The following is a 15,715-nucleotide window of genomic DNA, read 5'->3' as shown; positions in this document are numbered from 1 at the left end:
AGGTCTAGTTTGTCTAAGTGGTTTTTAGTACAAAAGCCTTTGTCAATCAAAGCCTATAATATTTGTACCTCTGCACCTGTGTCCTGCTACTTCCTCCTCGTTTCAGTTACATGTGTGATCTGTTTAGAGTTTTGCATTGTTTCGATAAACTCCAACATACTATTGCTAGTAGCTTCAAAACGACAAGAAAAGTCATGTCAACCTGATTTTAATTGCAACACCACTAAAAACTTGAAAAAGGAAATCCTGGAAAATACAAACTTTATCATCCTTTAAAAACAACGACACACATCCACTCTTCCATTTCCACTCCACCCACACCAAAGTATTATATATTGACATGTATTTCGAAAAGCATATATTTTTTTATATATGTGCCTATATAATTTTTTTAACATATACTAATAGATGTATTATATGTATTACTAATGTAAGGCTGTATATTTTATACATATATTTTCATATTCGATTATGGCCATTTTCAAATATGTTTTAATATGTCTTAAATATATGTAAATATATTTACATAAATGACAAAATTATAGTTCGTAATATGCATTTAGCATTTACATCTAACAGATATATTGCCATATTTGTTTTGTTTTTTGTCATGTGTTTATTATGTTATCTAGTCGTTTCTTTGAAGTACCTTTACAGAGAGGAATAGCATTCATGATACTGTGTTAAAATGTATACATATTGTTTTAATAATGATTCTTTTTTTTAAATGTAAACTTGGAGGACAAAGTGTTTGTCAAGACTCCCTCCCCTGGGGCTCCCCCTGCTGGTGCGCCTGGGCTCCGGCGGTCGGCGTCACCGGACTCCTGATGGTTTCCAGCAATGTACTGTAATTACACAGTAACTTACTATATACTAGATATCATAGGACATAGGGGTACTGGGGTTGTGGTAGACCCCCACTTTTAGTGCTAGCACACCATCACGAAATTCTGAAACTGATTTGTTATGAGCCGACCAGCACCCCCTGATCAAAACATCTTCCTGTGGCTATGAGTTGTACTGTATGTCCCTTTTGACAGAATTTTACTCTATTTGGGATAAACAGCAACTTACTGTAAAGATTTTAAAATTGAGTTAATTACTGGCAGCAAAACCATACAGAATTACTGGGTGATAGCAGTTTACAACCAAAGCAGAGGTCATTGCAAGAATTCAGAATTCTCAGCCTAAAAACCAGGGATCAAGTGCGTAGTCTTGATGTTCTGATAGACCTCCCATTCAACAATCATATTAAGACCCGCCGCCCGGACACCAAAACTTCCATGCCACAAAGTGTGCGAAGTGTTGACATTTTTTTGTTTTATTATAGGCATATTATATATGTGCAGAAAGCTTAGAATCTCGTTAATCTAAATGCAGTACACAATTTAACGTAGCTAATACGGCGACTAACTCCTATGCAAGTGTTTGAGTATAGTCAACATCCACACAACAGGCACCAGGTTTGCTGGTTTCGGATCTGATGGTAAATTGTAAACTTGGATGTTAGATCATTGGATCCGCCTCCTTGTCGTGCCTCCTGTAAGTACCTTTATGAAGGGAAGCTAATTTTCCATCATGTATAACATTCCTGGGAGTGTGTAACCCTTATATGAATCACTTTTGCACTGTTGTATGTTCACTGTAGGTATGAACTTGAAAATTCATAATGTGTCCAAAGTGGCCAATCTGGAAAGGACACTTTGGCCTTGCTTTACAAATGAGAAAGTAGATCACTGAATTTTATATCAAATGGCCATGAAACTTTACCCAGATCCTACTGACATCTAGTAGATCAAGTGGAAAGTTCCTCCAGGTTCCTAATCCATGTTTGGCCTTCCCCACTGCAACTCAAACATGATGAGGAACCTGGAGGAACTTTCCACTTGATCAAAAAACGTATGTATTTGGTTTGTTTTATCTTCAGGCAAATCAATTGTGTTCTACTTTCCTGCATTAATTTATAATTCCTACAAACTACAGAAGGTCTCCTTTCAAATGTTTTTACTGTATTCAGGTCATGAGCTACAAGCATTTAGATTTGGGTACATCAGTTTAGGTGGAAATTGACTTTTTTTGCTTATTCCCTAACAGGTTTAATGGCTGTGTGCTGAGTTATTTTGAGGGGACAGCAAATGTACACTTTTATTCAAGCTGTATACTCACTACTTTACATTGTAGCAAAGTGTCATTTATTCAGTGTTGTCACATGAAAATATATAATCCAATATTTGCAAAAATGTGAGGGGTGTACTCCCTTTTGTGAGATACTGTATGTATCGACCTTGGTCACTGGCAGATGCAGCGGAGGCTACCGAAGGGTTGACCCCATCCAAGGAAATTTAGGGAACAATTTATGAACTTGTGATATTTATAGATTGAATGCGCTGTAAACAGAAAGAGCAGTTAGGCAGATAGTAATTAGAGAATGGTGCATTGTCCAAGGAGGTTTGAACCCCAGAGATGATCACAGGACCATAACTGTCTGGGCTCCAGATGGAAAATATCTACAGAAGTTAGATGCACTCTTGGGAAGAATATAACGCATCACCACATCCACCAAGATTATAATAACAGACAGAATGTACCCAGACGGATGACGAGGCAGTGATACAAGCAGTGAAGAAAGTGTTTGATGCCAACAGTAGGTTAGTCCAATCTCATGGAGGAGGAGGAGAGAATGGAACTGGATTATCAGCAGCTAAAGCATGCATTCCTCAGAGGAATGGAAACGGAATAATCAAAGTCTGTAAAGAGTTTAGTCGTATGGTCTACTGTAACCCTAGATGAGGTTAAGCGACATGCAGTACACCACGAAACTAACAAAATCGAGAAGAAGAAACAGAAGGGTAAAAAACCAGCAGAATATCTAGTAGGAGTATTAAGTAAGGAACTAGACTTTTCAGGAGGAGGAGAGGAGGTATATTTTAGAGGAGGACGAGAGAGACATACAGGACATAAGAAAGGAGAAGACAAATCCAATGTCCGATATATTAGAGATGGGACTGTAAATGATGGGAAATGTTTCAACTGCTGGAAATTTGGACACATAGCTAGAAATTGTGAAAGTAGAGGAACAGAGCAAAAAGAAGAAGGGATGCCGAAATGAGGAAGAGTCAGCATGACTAACTGCCGAAGGGGATTCATCTTGGTCGGAAGATGGGTAAATGCTGGAACAAAGTACTGTAGATATGTCTATATTACCGGAAAATAAATAATTAGTGTCCTTAGAAGCAGAAGGGAAAGAGAGTTTTCTTGTGCAACTCAGGAGCATGCAGAACATTGATTAACAAAGAGGACCAACCAGAAAATGTAGAGATGTCCAGACATCTTTGCAGGGAATCACTGATGAGACCCATTCCATTTGTTGACCAATTCACGGGAAGAGAAGCAACTTCTTCTACTCTAATATCCTCTCAATGTACTTTTAACCTATTAGGGAGGGATTTGATACAGAAGTTGGAAATATGAGTGTCCCCGGTTCAAAATGGCATGGAGGCAGTGAGGAATAGAGGAACTGAATCTTATGTGGTTGTGGGGGAAGACGCCCCCACCAACTGGTACAGCTTAGATCTGACTACCTCATGACAGAGTGATAGTTAATCAACTGATATAAAAGGGAAGTTCAAAAGTTGAGAGGACTCGGGTAAATATTGTTCGCTTCTGGCTCTTTCATAGAATAATAACTGACTTAAGTCAGGGGGAGAAGCATTCCTTGTTGTTTATTCACAAAATATACACTCACCTAAAGGATTATTAGGAACACCATACTAATATTGTGTTTGACCCCCTTTCGCCTTCAGAACTGCCTTAATTCTACGTGGCATTGATTCAACAAGGTGCTGAAAACATTCTTTAGAAATGTTGGGCCATATTGATAGGATAGCATCTTGCAGTTGATGGAGATTTGTGGGATGCACATCCAGGGCACGAAGCTCCCGTTCCACCACATCCCAAAGATGCTCTATTGGGTTGAGATCTGGTGACTGTGGGGGCCATTTCAGTACAGTGAACTCATTGTCATGTTCAAGAAACCAATTTGAAATGATTCAAGCTTTGTGACATGGTACATTATCCTGCTGGATGTAGCCATCAGAGGATGGGTATATGTTGGTCATAAAGGGATGGACATGGTCAGAAACTCAGGTAGGCCGTGGCCCAATTGGCACTAAGGGGCCTAAAGTGTGCTAAGAAAACATCCCCAACACCATTACACCACCACCACCAGCCTGCACAGTGGTAACAAGGCATGATGGATCCATGTTCTCATTCTGTTTACACCAAATTCTGATTCTACCATCTGAATGTCTCAACAGAAATCGAGACTCATCAGACCAGGCAACATTCTTCCAGTCTTCAACTGTCCAATTTTGGTGAGCTCGTGCAAATTGTAGCCTCTTTTTCCTATTTGTAGTGGAGATGAGTGGTACCCGGTGGGGTCTTCTGCTGTTGTAGCCCATCCGCCTCAAGGTTGTGCGTGTTGTGGCTTCACAAATGCTTTGCTGCATACCTCGGTTGTAACGAGTGGTTATTTCAGTCAAAGTTGCTCTTCTATCAGCTTGAATCAGTCGGCCCATTCCCCTCTGACCTCTAGCGTCAACAAGGCATTTTCGCCCACAGGACTGCCGCATACTGGATGTTTTTCCCTTTTCACACCATTCTTTATAAACCCTAGAAATGGTTGAGCGTGAAAATCCTTGTATCTGAGCAGATTGTGAAATACACAGACCGGCCCGTCTGGCACCAACAACCATGCCATACTCAAAATTGCTTAAATCACCTTTCTTTCAGTTTGGAGTTCAGAAGATTGTCTTGACCAGGACCACACCCCTGAATGCATTGAAGCAACTGCCATGTGATTGGTTGATTAGATTATTGCATTAATGAGAAATTGAACAGATGTTCCTAATAATCCTTTAGGTGAGTGTATAACACATCCCCTCCACTATCTGGCTGTCTTCCAATCATTAAAGTGCAATGTATGTTCCAACCTCCCTACGTTCTTGTATAGAGACCATTGGTCTTGAAACCACACATGGACAGGATGTATAGACAGGAGGTATGGACAGAATGTATGGACAGGATGTTATGGTGGATGTATGGTGTAGTGATAATCACATGTCCAACTATTGCCCTTTGTGCAGTTTCCAAGAATGGAAAGAAAATGGCACATAATTGCAAAGCAACATTCCTCTGTGTTGTGTTTTCTAACAAAAGTTTAGAACTAAAATACACCATAAAATTCTCAGGAAAATACATGCTTTCTCACAATATACAGAGACCAGAGGATTTACACTGTACAATGAATTATAGATATACTCCAGGTCGCTAAAGGGACATATCTTAACCCTTACAGACTTATTATGGAATAAAGAAGGGTTCTGTGGAGCGTTAGTTTGACTTCAGAACAGCGAGCCCTATACCTAAGAAACACCGCTCCTCACGTCTCCGTTAGTAAGCCCTAGAGAGCAGAGTGGCGGGATGTGGGTTACTTTGTTTCTGAAGCAGCTAGACAGCATGATTGGCAAGACGTAGACGGAAACCAATTTCATTCAATCAAATTGAACTGGAGAAATATGGTGACTCCAAGCACACACCTCGCGGGAATCACCATGATATCGAGTTTCCTGATGAGACTCATCTATGATGAGCCAGTGACCCCCCTTGAGAAAATAAATCGGACCCCTGAGGGAGAAGAACAATTCATATAAATGTAATATATTGTTATGTTCTGTGTTCATATTAGCCATGCCAAACTATGAAAAATCATTCACAAAAATTTGAAGGTGATATGGCCTCCATAGTAGTTCAGGATCATGTGGGAAATTGCATATTACCTGCTGCATATTACTCGGGAAAATTTGATCTTGTGGCCGAAGTAAAGCATGCCTGTTTACAAGCAATATTCGCACCCTCATTGGCTGTACAGAGCTCATCTACGCTAATTTTATATCAGCCACTGATGTAATCCGTTACTTGTAATCTGTTACTCCCCTACTCTGGTTATCCTAGCAAAACCTCTGTGAAGAGTTAATTCTGTGGACTAATTTAAACAAAAATATTTGTTGGATCATAGACTTTGTTTTATTGTTGTTTAAGTGTAGGGTATTATACAGTATGGCTATTTAAAACATAAAATGTAAATCAATTTTACGTAATTATTCAGAAGCTCTTAAAAGTTTGACAAATTATGAAATCTGATTCTTGCATTTAGTAATGGACAAATGCGATCAGTGAAAAAGTAGATTTTTTAAGATTACGTTGAGCTTTTTTCTCAACAAAAGTAGTGCTGTAATACTGTTTTAGTTTGCGCCATCGGTTTGCTACTAGATCTGCCAATTGAGATATTGTGAGTGAACCCTACCAAAACAAACTGACTGGATTAACCCCACGTTAGCTACATGCATTGAGTTCCGTTCAGACGGTTGACATGAACCGTCACCTTGCCAGGTAAGGAACACTACATACATTGCATTGCAAGCTTCTCTCATTGACTCAAATTCAAAGAGCTGCAAAAGCTGTTTGATGTGATGTGTAACAAAGTGTGACCTGTAATTCAGTGCAGCGAAAATGAAGATTGGTGACGGATATAAATGGGTCTTATTGTATTGAGCGGTAGAGATAAAAAAAAATGTCTAACATATCCTTTGTTTGAAGTTGTTACTGAAACCAACAACAGATTCCCTCAGATTTCCAAACACAAACTGTAGTTATATCTGCATGATGTGTCACTGCTGAGCACTGGATCAAACTATTGTGTGGCAAAGGGCCTCACAATATTTTGAGGATATAAAGTTATAAACACTGTTTGAGCTAAATGTGAGTAAATAACAGCACGATCTGACCAGCCATTGTTACGTCACTCATACCAAGGTGTTCAAATGATGCGTTCTAAACAATACGTTCTAATCACACCGGTGTGATCGTACGCTTCAGGGACCACTCTAGCCTGATGACACTGGTGTGATGTACACTTCAGGGACCACTCTAGTCTGATCACACTGGTGTGATGTACACTTCAGGGACCACTCTAGTCTGATCACACCAGAGGGTTAAATAATACATTTGCGAAATTAGGATATATTATGGGGCATTATTTGTCGACTTAAGGCCATACAGGAAATAAACGAATTACAAGGTCTGTTCAAAACGCCAGAGCGCGAGTGGCTCTACTGGCAGCTACACTCTAAGTAGTGTGGTTCCAGCTGTTGCCTCTGTAGTCCCTTTCATTTTGCCTGCGGTAGTGATTTCCGAGCACCCGTGGGGGCTCATTCTGGCAATTTGGCTAAGATATTGGTTGGCAATGACGCCGTGGACACGCGGGTCGTTGATCGCAGGGACGTGGCTGCCTTGCTCAAGGATTTAGATCCCAGGATGGTGAAGAGCCTTGACCTGGGTGTCTTTGTGGTGGCCTTTTCACGTCTGCTGGGTTTTCTTAACGTGTGTGGGCTCCCGTTCGTCTTGCACCTGTTGGACAAGACAAACGGTAGCGAATAGTTCTCGGGACCTGAGGACTTCGTGTCTTCCTGCGCCGGGGCGGAATCCACAGCACACTACGAGATGTACCCTGTAGTGTTCTTAGCCTGATTTGGGGTTCTAGGTGGTCCCCCAAAAGGATTACAGTGTTCTGTGTCAACGAGGCGACGGTGCACCTAATCAATAAATGTCAATCAACCGTTCAGGGGCATCATGTGGACGTGCCTCCTGGATAATTTCGTACTCAAAAGTGTTCATGTACCTTGGTTTAAGAGCAATGCAGCTGATGCTCTCTCTCGCTTACGATTACAGGAGTTCCACCACCTGCGCCAGGAGTCTTCAGTCACCGGCCTGAAGTGCCCATCATTCCCAAACGCTGTATTAGACTAGAATCTGCTCTCCAATCTCTGCTATCATCTGCTTCTGTCTATATGAGGAAGGGTCTAGTAAAATCAACATTAAAAGTATATGATTGTGCTTGGTCTCACTTTGTTTCATTTTGCCAATCTTTTTCTTGTTCTCCCTGCCACGCTAATGTTAGTATCGTGTGTGCTTTCATTCTGCGTTGCTTTGAGTCCCGTTGCATGCCGTCCATCATTGCAGCCTAAAATTGCCGGCATACAATTCCATCTACGATGCATGGACTCCTCTTCGCCTGGGCTTCTGAAGGACGCGTCTGTTCGCCTCCACCTTCAAGGATTGCGCAGAGAACGGCCGGTGTTGGGAGATTTTCATAAAATGTTGTTCTTTCATATTAACCTGCTGAAGAGTGACTTGTATATTAATTGAGTGTAATTAATGACTTGTATCTTAATTGAGTGGTAATTGATAAAACATTTAACCAGGGCTATATTGTTTTCCCATACAGTCTAATTATCTTAGATTTTTCCACATTTAATTGTTAAGAGAGAGTGATGAACTGTACTCCTGCTCTGGCTCGACTACTGTTCCCATGGTCAGTGCAATGAGTGGTTGTTGTTATCTCATATTGAGGACAGAAGGACCTGTAGCTTGTCCTTGGGAGAATGAGAGAAATCACGTCACCATCACACCACCAATATTTCCAACAGTGGTTTGGGGGGCGGATCCCAGAGGGTGGTGTAAGATTAAAGAAGGATTTATCCAGAAATTAGCGTAATGGGAGGAGCTAATATCATTGTAAAACTATACTGTACAAAAGCGAGTTTGGAAGTTGGTGGGTTGGTTGCTCTGCAGATCAGCACGGCTTGATTACCTTAATAAAGTCTACTTTTGAATCTGAGTTGTTTGAAAATGTTGGCAGAAAAAAGGGGAAACACGGCCAGCGGTGACAAGAGCTTCCCCTCACTCTCGCCTTACTGCACGTCCTGGTAACCCGATTGCGGGCAGGGTGCTTCGGAAAGTATGCAGACGTTCTCATGCAAGCTGTCTGTCTCACAGCTTTCTATGGCTTCCTCAGGTGTGGGGAATACACAACCTCATCCATCCATTACGATCCTCTGCGTGGATCCTCTGTGGAAGTTAACTGACCTTGCAGTGGGTCAGGTTTCGCCTTACGCTACATTCCAGTGCCTGGTAAACTGAGTTCGGTGTAATCCCTCCAAAGATGTAAAATAAAAATAAAAAGATCCTAGGGCAAGTGTGAAATAACCAAAGACGCTTAGCGCCGTCACTCGATTAAAACTGAGGTCTGATAAATAACAGGAGGTAAGCTGATCGAGTGATCCCCGAGGTAAAGGCTGCAAAACTACCTATGCATCGACCGAGGGGCGTGGCTGGTGATCCGCTGTTCATCACTGAGGCCCGTGTCGCGAAGACGACACGCCTCCGTCTTCTCGGTGGACGATGCGGATTGTCACCCAACCTGTACACCCCGCATTCTATCAGGATCGGTGCGGCCACGACTGCTGCCCTACGGCTGCCCTGAAAACCATGGGGCATTGGTCCTTCCTAGCCTACGAACGTTACATAAGTCCTGGCACAAAGGACATTCTGGAGGCTCAACAAGCCATGAGTCTTTAGACTGTTGTTGTATAGGGACCAACACAATGTGACAACTCACTTCAGTGTACGTGTGCACCGTTAATCAGGGGATCGCGCAGCATGCCTCGTCGCGGACCACCCCCTTGGGTCTGGAATTAAATGAGCAACATCTGTATGTCCCAGTGAGATAAAGATTTCTGAATGTTTTTAGAAAGGGCAAGTAATAAGTGGGCCGGCCTGAAGATGACCAGCCCACAGAGTTACCTATAAAAAGGCCCAGCTCGATACATTGGTCCACTCAACCACCAGAGGACAGAGATTGCTAAATCATTGGTAAGGTCGCCTTTGTTCACATTGTAAACAAATATCTTTTTGATTTGGCAGTTTAACTCCATTGTTCGCTTTTCATTATTTATTCAGGGGAAATAAAGGCTTTGCAAGACTCATCATGGAATCTGAGAAAGGTAAATTGTGGGAAATAACCCTTTAGTATTTAGATTTTTTTGCCAGGACATTAGGATAAAAAATTTAAATCATTCCATATTTGCGATATTTATATAACCTTTGTGCAGTGGTTTGGTCTAATCCAGGTTGTACACTGTAGAAAGAAATATCTCACCTAACCACTAACCACAGTTTAGAAATACTTTTCTTTCATTTTAACGTAGCTGTAGTTCCATCCAGCTTTGAAAGCCCAGATTTCATTAAAGAGATTCTGCCTGCTGCAGAGAAGACGGCTCTGTTGTACAAAATATCCTACCTGGCCAAATTCCCCTCTCTGGAGAAAATAATCAGAGCCAATGCTGTGGAGGCCCAGATGGTCTTCTCCTCCTCTGAGGCTCTGCTTCTGCTGGTATTTCAGTCACACTGTTTCCAAACACGTTATCTCAGTTAATTTGTATTGAAATGACGTAGCTTACACAATATTATTGACTAAAGGTTTTTCTGCCCAAACAGGTACGTAAACCCAACAAAAAGTAAACTCCCAGCCAACATGTTAAGACAGAAAATTTGTAAAAATAGATACATACAAAACCACATCTATAATGCAAACCTACTATGAACTATAATCATTCATATTATACAACATTGTAGCTAGGTATGGGGAAAAGCTTTCAGTGTGTTAATAATGAAACTGACGTGGTTTTCAACTCTATAGAGAGCACACTAGATGGGGTAGGTGGATGTCTGTGACCAAGGTCAATCATACATGTTATTGTGTTCCTTCTACACTGTTACAGTTACAAGAAGCTCAACAATGGGGTGGCGAGTGCTACCAGTGATGTTATTTCAACCAAAGTGAAAACCGATGAGGACATTAAAAAGATGACCGCTGAACAATCGCTTCTGCAGGAGGCTGTTGACACCTACAAACGTAGACTGAATGACATCCAGGTGAAGCTGAAAGAGACCAATGACCAACTCAACAATGCTGAGAAGGAGCTGGAGGATCTGGTTAAAGACATTGGCAGTAGAAATTCAAAGTTTGCCATATTAGCTGCCGTGTGTCCCTTCATAGGGTGGATTATTAATGCTGCCCAGAAGGCGGTCAATGACCCTGAAGACAAGGCGGCCATCGACTTGGCCAAGATCAAGTTGGATAAGCTTCAGCAGAAAAAGTCCCAATTGACCAGTATGGAGTGGATGGCCCAAACAGAGCTGATGAATAACCAGATGAAACTGTCAAGAGCCACATTTGACCTTGGTAAGGAAGAACAATAGGCTTCATGGTTTTCTGCATAGTGGTAGTTCATATTTTTATGCCACCAACTTTGCTAGTGGAGAATAACATTATTCTGTGAATGCAGTAAACAGTTGTGTTGAAGAATTTGTCAAACTCTTGTGAGACTGATGAGAGGTAACTATGGCAGTGCTGCTTTGCTTTCCAGGTGGTGTTCCTGATCCGGTCCATCTGGCTGATTTTCAAACCAGACAGATCAATATTTGATACGTAAATTATCTTGCACATTTTTCATTTTACAAAAGAAATGGCAACCTCTTGTATATAAATATAGCCTCCTTAACATTGTAAATGTTATGGTGCGGTGAGCAGCAGCGCCACCGTGCCATATTTTCACAAGTTCCCATATTCTCACGAACACATCCCGGACTGTCACATGTTTTCAATCCTTCACACCAGGGGCCTGTTGCACAAAAGTAGAATGAAGAAATCCAGGATAACTGAAAAAGTGCAGCTTGACTTAGCGTGATCCGCTCATCGCGGCTTAATCGGTTGCACATTTGCCGAGCCAGGATGAGAAGGTGAAGCTATGTCAAGCCAGGTGTAGATAGTCGGGATAAGTGCACGTCCACGGCGTTCTTAAATAGACCACGGTATCGATCACAGATTCACTGATTCAGAGATGGAGAAGACGCGTGCGGCATATTTTTCACCCGAGGAGCAGCAACTAATTATGTAAAGCATATAATGTGCAGAAAAGGAAATACGGCGGCTGTTATTAAACTAAGAGAAAAAGCCTGGCAGACAATAGCGGACCGACTGAATGCGTAAGTATTTAAAAATATCTACTTTCTAGAAAAGTTGTACACTGTTTTAATTGCTTTTAATATGCTTGTTTTATGTGTCGGTTTCAGTGCTGTATCTCGTTGTGTGCTAAATGTGCTGGTTGTACTGTAGGTGTCTTTGAGTAGGGGGGGGGGGCCTTCCTTGATTTGAACCAAGGAAGGCCTGTGATGGAAGGATCTGTGTGTAACAGGATCCAGACGCAGTACAGTATGACAGCCAGCCTGGCAACATAGTAAGTATGGGCTAATGGAAATCTGAATTATGGACAATTCCTGCTGTGCTAATCTATGGGTGGTTTACAGAATTCACAAACTGTAAGATGTCTGTATACATGACATCTGAACAAGCAAATAGAGCTGGCAGATGCACAGATTGCTGTAAGTTTAAGGACTCTCCAGGATCTGGACCTTGGTATAGAAATCAAGAATAGAACACTGAGGAAAATCCAGAAACTAGAAAAATAAGTGACTTCAATCCACACTGTTAGCTCATCTGTAAAACAATGTATTAATCATGTTTTTCTTTCTCTCTCCCAAGCTCCAAACTGGCAAGTGACAGCACTAAAATAAAAAGCTTAAGAAGCATTTTGGTGTTCCCTGTGTGATGAATGTACACTACACTATGCAAAGTTATTAGTTCAGTGAGGTGAGATAAAAATTGAGGTTATGAAACCAAAGTAAGCTACTATAATATCGAACAAAACATTAGGCCTAATTAAGGAGTAACACAAACAATCCTTTATTGGAGAAGGACAAGACAATGAAATCACTCATCTGAAATAATGTATTGGTCTCTGACCAGCCTGCCATTAATGTCATCTGGGAATATAGCTGCATTGTCCCACTCAATCTCCGGTGCCACTGCTGGACCCCTTTCCTTTCTCAGACAGGCAATATTGTGTTGGACCGTGCAGACTACAGTAATGTCACAGGCCCTGTCTGGGGTGACCTTCAGGTGGTGGAGACACTGAAATCGTGACTTGAGAAGGCCAAATGCCATCTCAATTCAGGCCCTTGTTCTTGAATGGGCAAGATTGTATCCTTGCTGTGCTGCTGTCTGAGGGTCTGCAAGGGGAGTGAGAAGGTATGTCTCACAGGCATAACCCTTGTCTCCCAGCAGAACGCCAGATAATTCACCTGAGAATACAAAATGTTACAACTACACAAGTAAAACCTTTGACGCAATTGTGTTTATCAGTGAAATGTGTGTGGCCTACCTTGTGATAGTCGCTGGGAAATGGTACTGGACCTTAAAACTCGGGAGTCATGGACGGACCCAGGCCACTTTGCCTCCACATTGGTAAAGATGCAGGCAGCATCACAGATCATCTGAAACAATGCAATGTTTCCTATTCAGTATACATGTCATGCACAGAATACATTTGGGCTAATTTTTACATGAAATATTGATACTGTGGAAGGATTTTCTGTTGACACAATCTCCCTCGTGGGCCCCTTAGGGGCGTTTAATGTGGATCTGTGTGCAGTCCAGCGCACCAATGACATTAGGGAAAGCTGTAACACAAAATAGTCTGAGTATATCCTGTGACTGTTGTAATGTAACACATTTTTGTAATCTGTAATTCATGTTACCTGCAATCTTGTAGAAATCTCTTTGATGAAGCACATTCTTCTGTGGCCAGCGAAGGTAATAAAGATGTGTGCCAAGGATTTCAGTGCCAAACACATTTCTGACACAACGGCAAATAGTGCCTTTATTTAGAATTTCGGCATGTCCCACGGCATATAAAAACATGCCGCTTCTAAAAAATTGCAATGCCACACAATAACGGATTCCATCTCCAGTAAATCGATACCTCTCATGCAGGTACTCGTCGGGAAAAGCTAAAGGGTCTGATCTGTCCCGAAACACCCTCTCACGTTTGAAAGCACGTCTAAATATCAGTGCTTCTTCATCCAAAACGTCATTCAGAAATGGGCATACCTTGGTGCAGGGAGAAACACAGGTGAATGGGACTTCATATATTGCCCTCATCACTGACTTCATTGAAATCCCTGTTGCAAATTCATCAACCATTTCAAACCATCTAAACTGCAATAGTAGGATTTAAATCAAACTCGTCACAGCAATAGTGACAAGTAATGCGTGTTAATAACAATAAAGCAGAACACATTCAGAAGACAACGGAACGACTGTTAAAGACGTTTATTTCGGATCAGAGCGGCAGCTGATTTAACACAAGACTCCAGGATTAATCTTAGCCTGGCTGTTAGCCTGCTCTGGAGCAGGCTAGCTGCAAAGAATAAATCTCCATGGTTACTTGGCTGGGTTTAATTCAGCCTGCTTTTGTGCAACCAAGTCAAAGCTAAATTAATCCAGGATAACTTGGATATCCCAACTTAATCCCTTATCCTGGTTTTGTGCAACAGGCCCCAGGTCCCAATTTGAATCGTTTGTATGTGTATGTATGTTTCCCCTCTGCTCCCCATATTGTGGCTCATTGTTCTTGTCGTGTTTGGATGTCGTTTGTGTTGCCGGTGTTTGTAAGTACTTGTTCCATTGTATATTGTCGTTTTTGCTACTTTAGTCAGCCCCTTTGCTTTTGTGTGTTTTGTGCTCGGTGTTTGTTTGTTTCTTATAAATTAAAGACTCAACACCGACTACCCCTGCCTGCACCTGGTTCCTTGTTCAAGCAACACTGCACTACACCACCTGTTGTGACAGAATGAGCCACCACAACTGGAACCAGCAGGCAGCCCCTCCAGAGAGGGTGTATACCTGGAGGGGCGATTGGGGGTCTGACTCCCTCTCATCGGACGATGATGAAGCGGTCTATGAGAGAGTGGAGGAGGATCCCCTTGGGGCGCAGTGCTGGGGGTTGCCCCAAGACGGGTTCGGGGTGCCGCTGTGGGGCATGGACCAGTACGGAGTAGTCAAGCCCCTCACCAAAGAACAAGGGGAGCTGGTGAAGGGTCTCCTGCAGGACATGCAGGAGGCAGGAAGGACAGGACATAGGCGAGGCCGGAGGAAGAAGAGGGCGAGGTGCCCAACGCTCGGTCCGAGGTCCCCCCAGGAACATTTTAGGGGGGGGCTGAGAGGGTGCCCGAGGGAAGTCCCGACGGCGCCCCCTCTATGTCCGGTGCCTCCTCGACCCCGTGCAGGCTGGCCAGGCTGTAGGCTGGCAATTAGGCGCACACCGCTTCCTGCTCCGCGGTCCCTGTCCCTGCGCCACGGTGCCGATTGCCCCCTGCTGCATTGGAGCAGCAGCCAGCGCCTCCTACCTGCCAGCAGCGGCAGTCAGCGCCCCCTCTGATGTTTTTCTGAATTCACACACCTTATTGGCCCTTAACTGAATATTGGATCAAAAATAAATTTACGTATACAGACACATATACAGATGGGTGACAAATTGAAGGAAAAACAAACCTATAGGTGTTGGGCCACAAGCCACTAGAACAGCTTCAATGTGCCCTAGCCTAGAGTCTTTGGAACTCTACTGAAGGCATGGAAAACCATTCTCTCAAAAATATTCCCATCTGTAGCCTAATTTTGAAGCCACTCTCAAATATCCTTCCCTTATGCCATCTTGATCCCAACAAAAGTCAACTGGGCCTTTTCAGCATTTTTATACATGCCACAGGGCATGATAGGATGTTATTTGCATAATTGTATCATGCAGTACACCTGTATGGAAACATCAGGCTTTGTTATGTTCCTCCTTTCATTCATAAATGTTTCCTTTAATTTGTCACCATTCTTTATTTATGCTTATTTAAAAAAATATATATA

This window comes from Esox lucius, chromosome 11 (assembly GCF_011004845.1).
Source record: "Esox lucius isolate fEsoLuc1 chromosome 11, fEsoLuc1.pri, whole genome shotgun sequence".
Classification (NCBI taxonomy): domain Eukaryota; kingdom Metazoa; phylum Chordata; class Actinopteri; order Esociformes; family Esocidae; genus Esox; species Esox lucius.
This window is presented reverse-complemented; position numbering follows the sequence as displayed.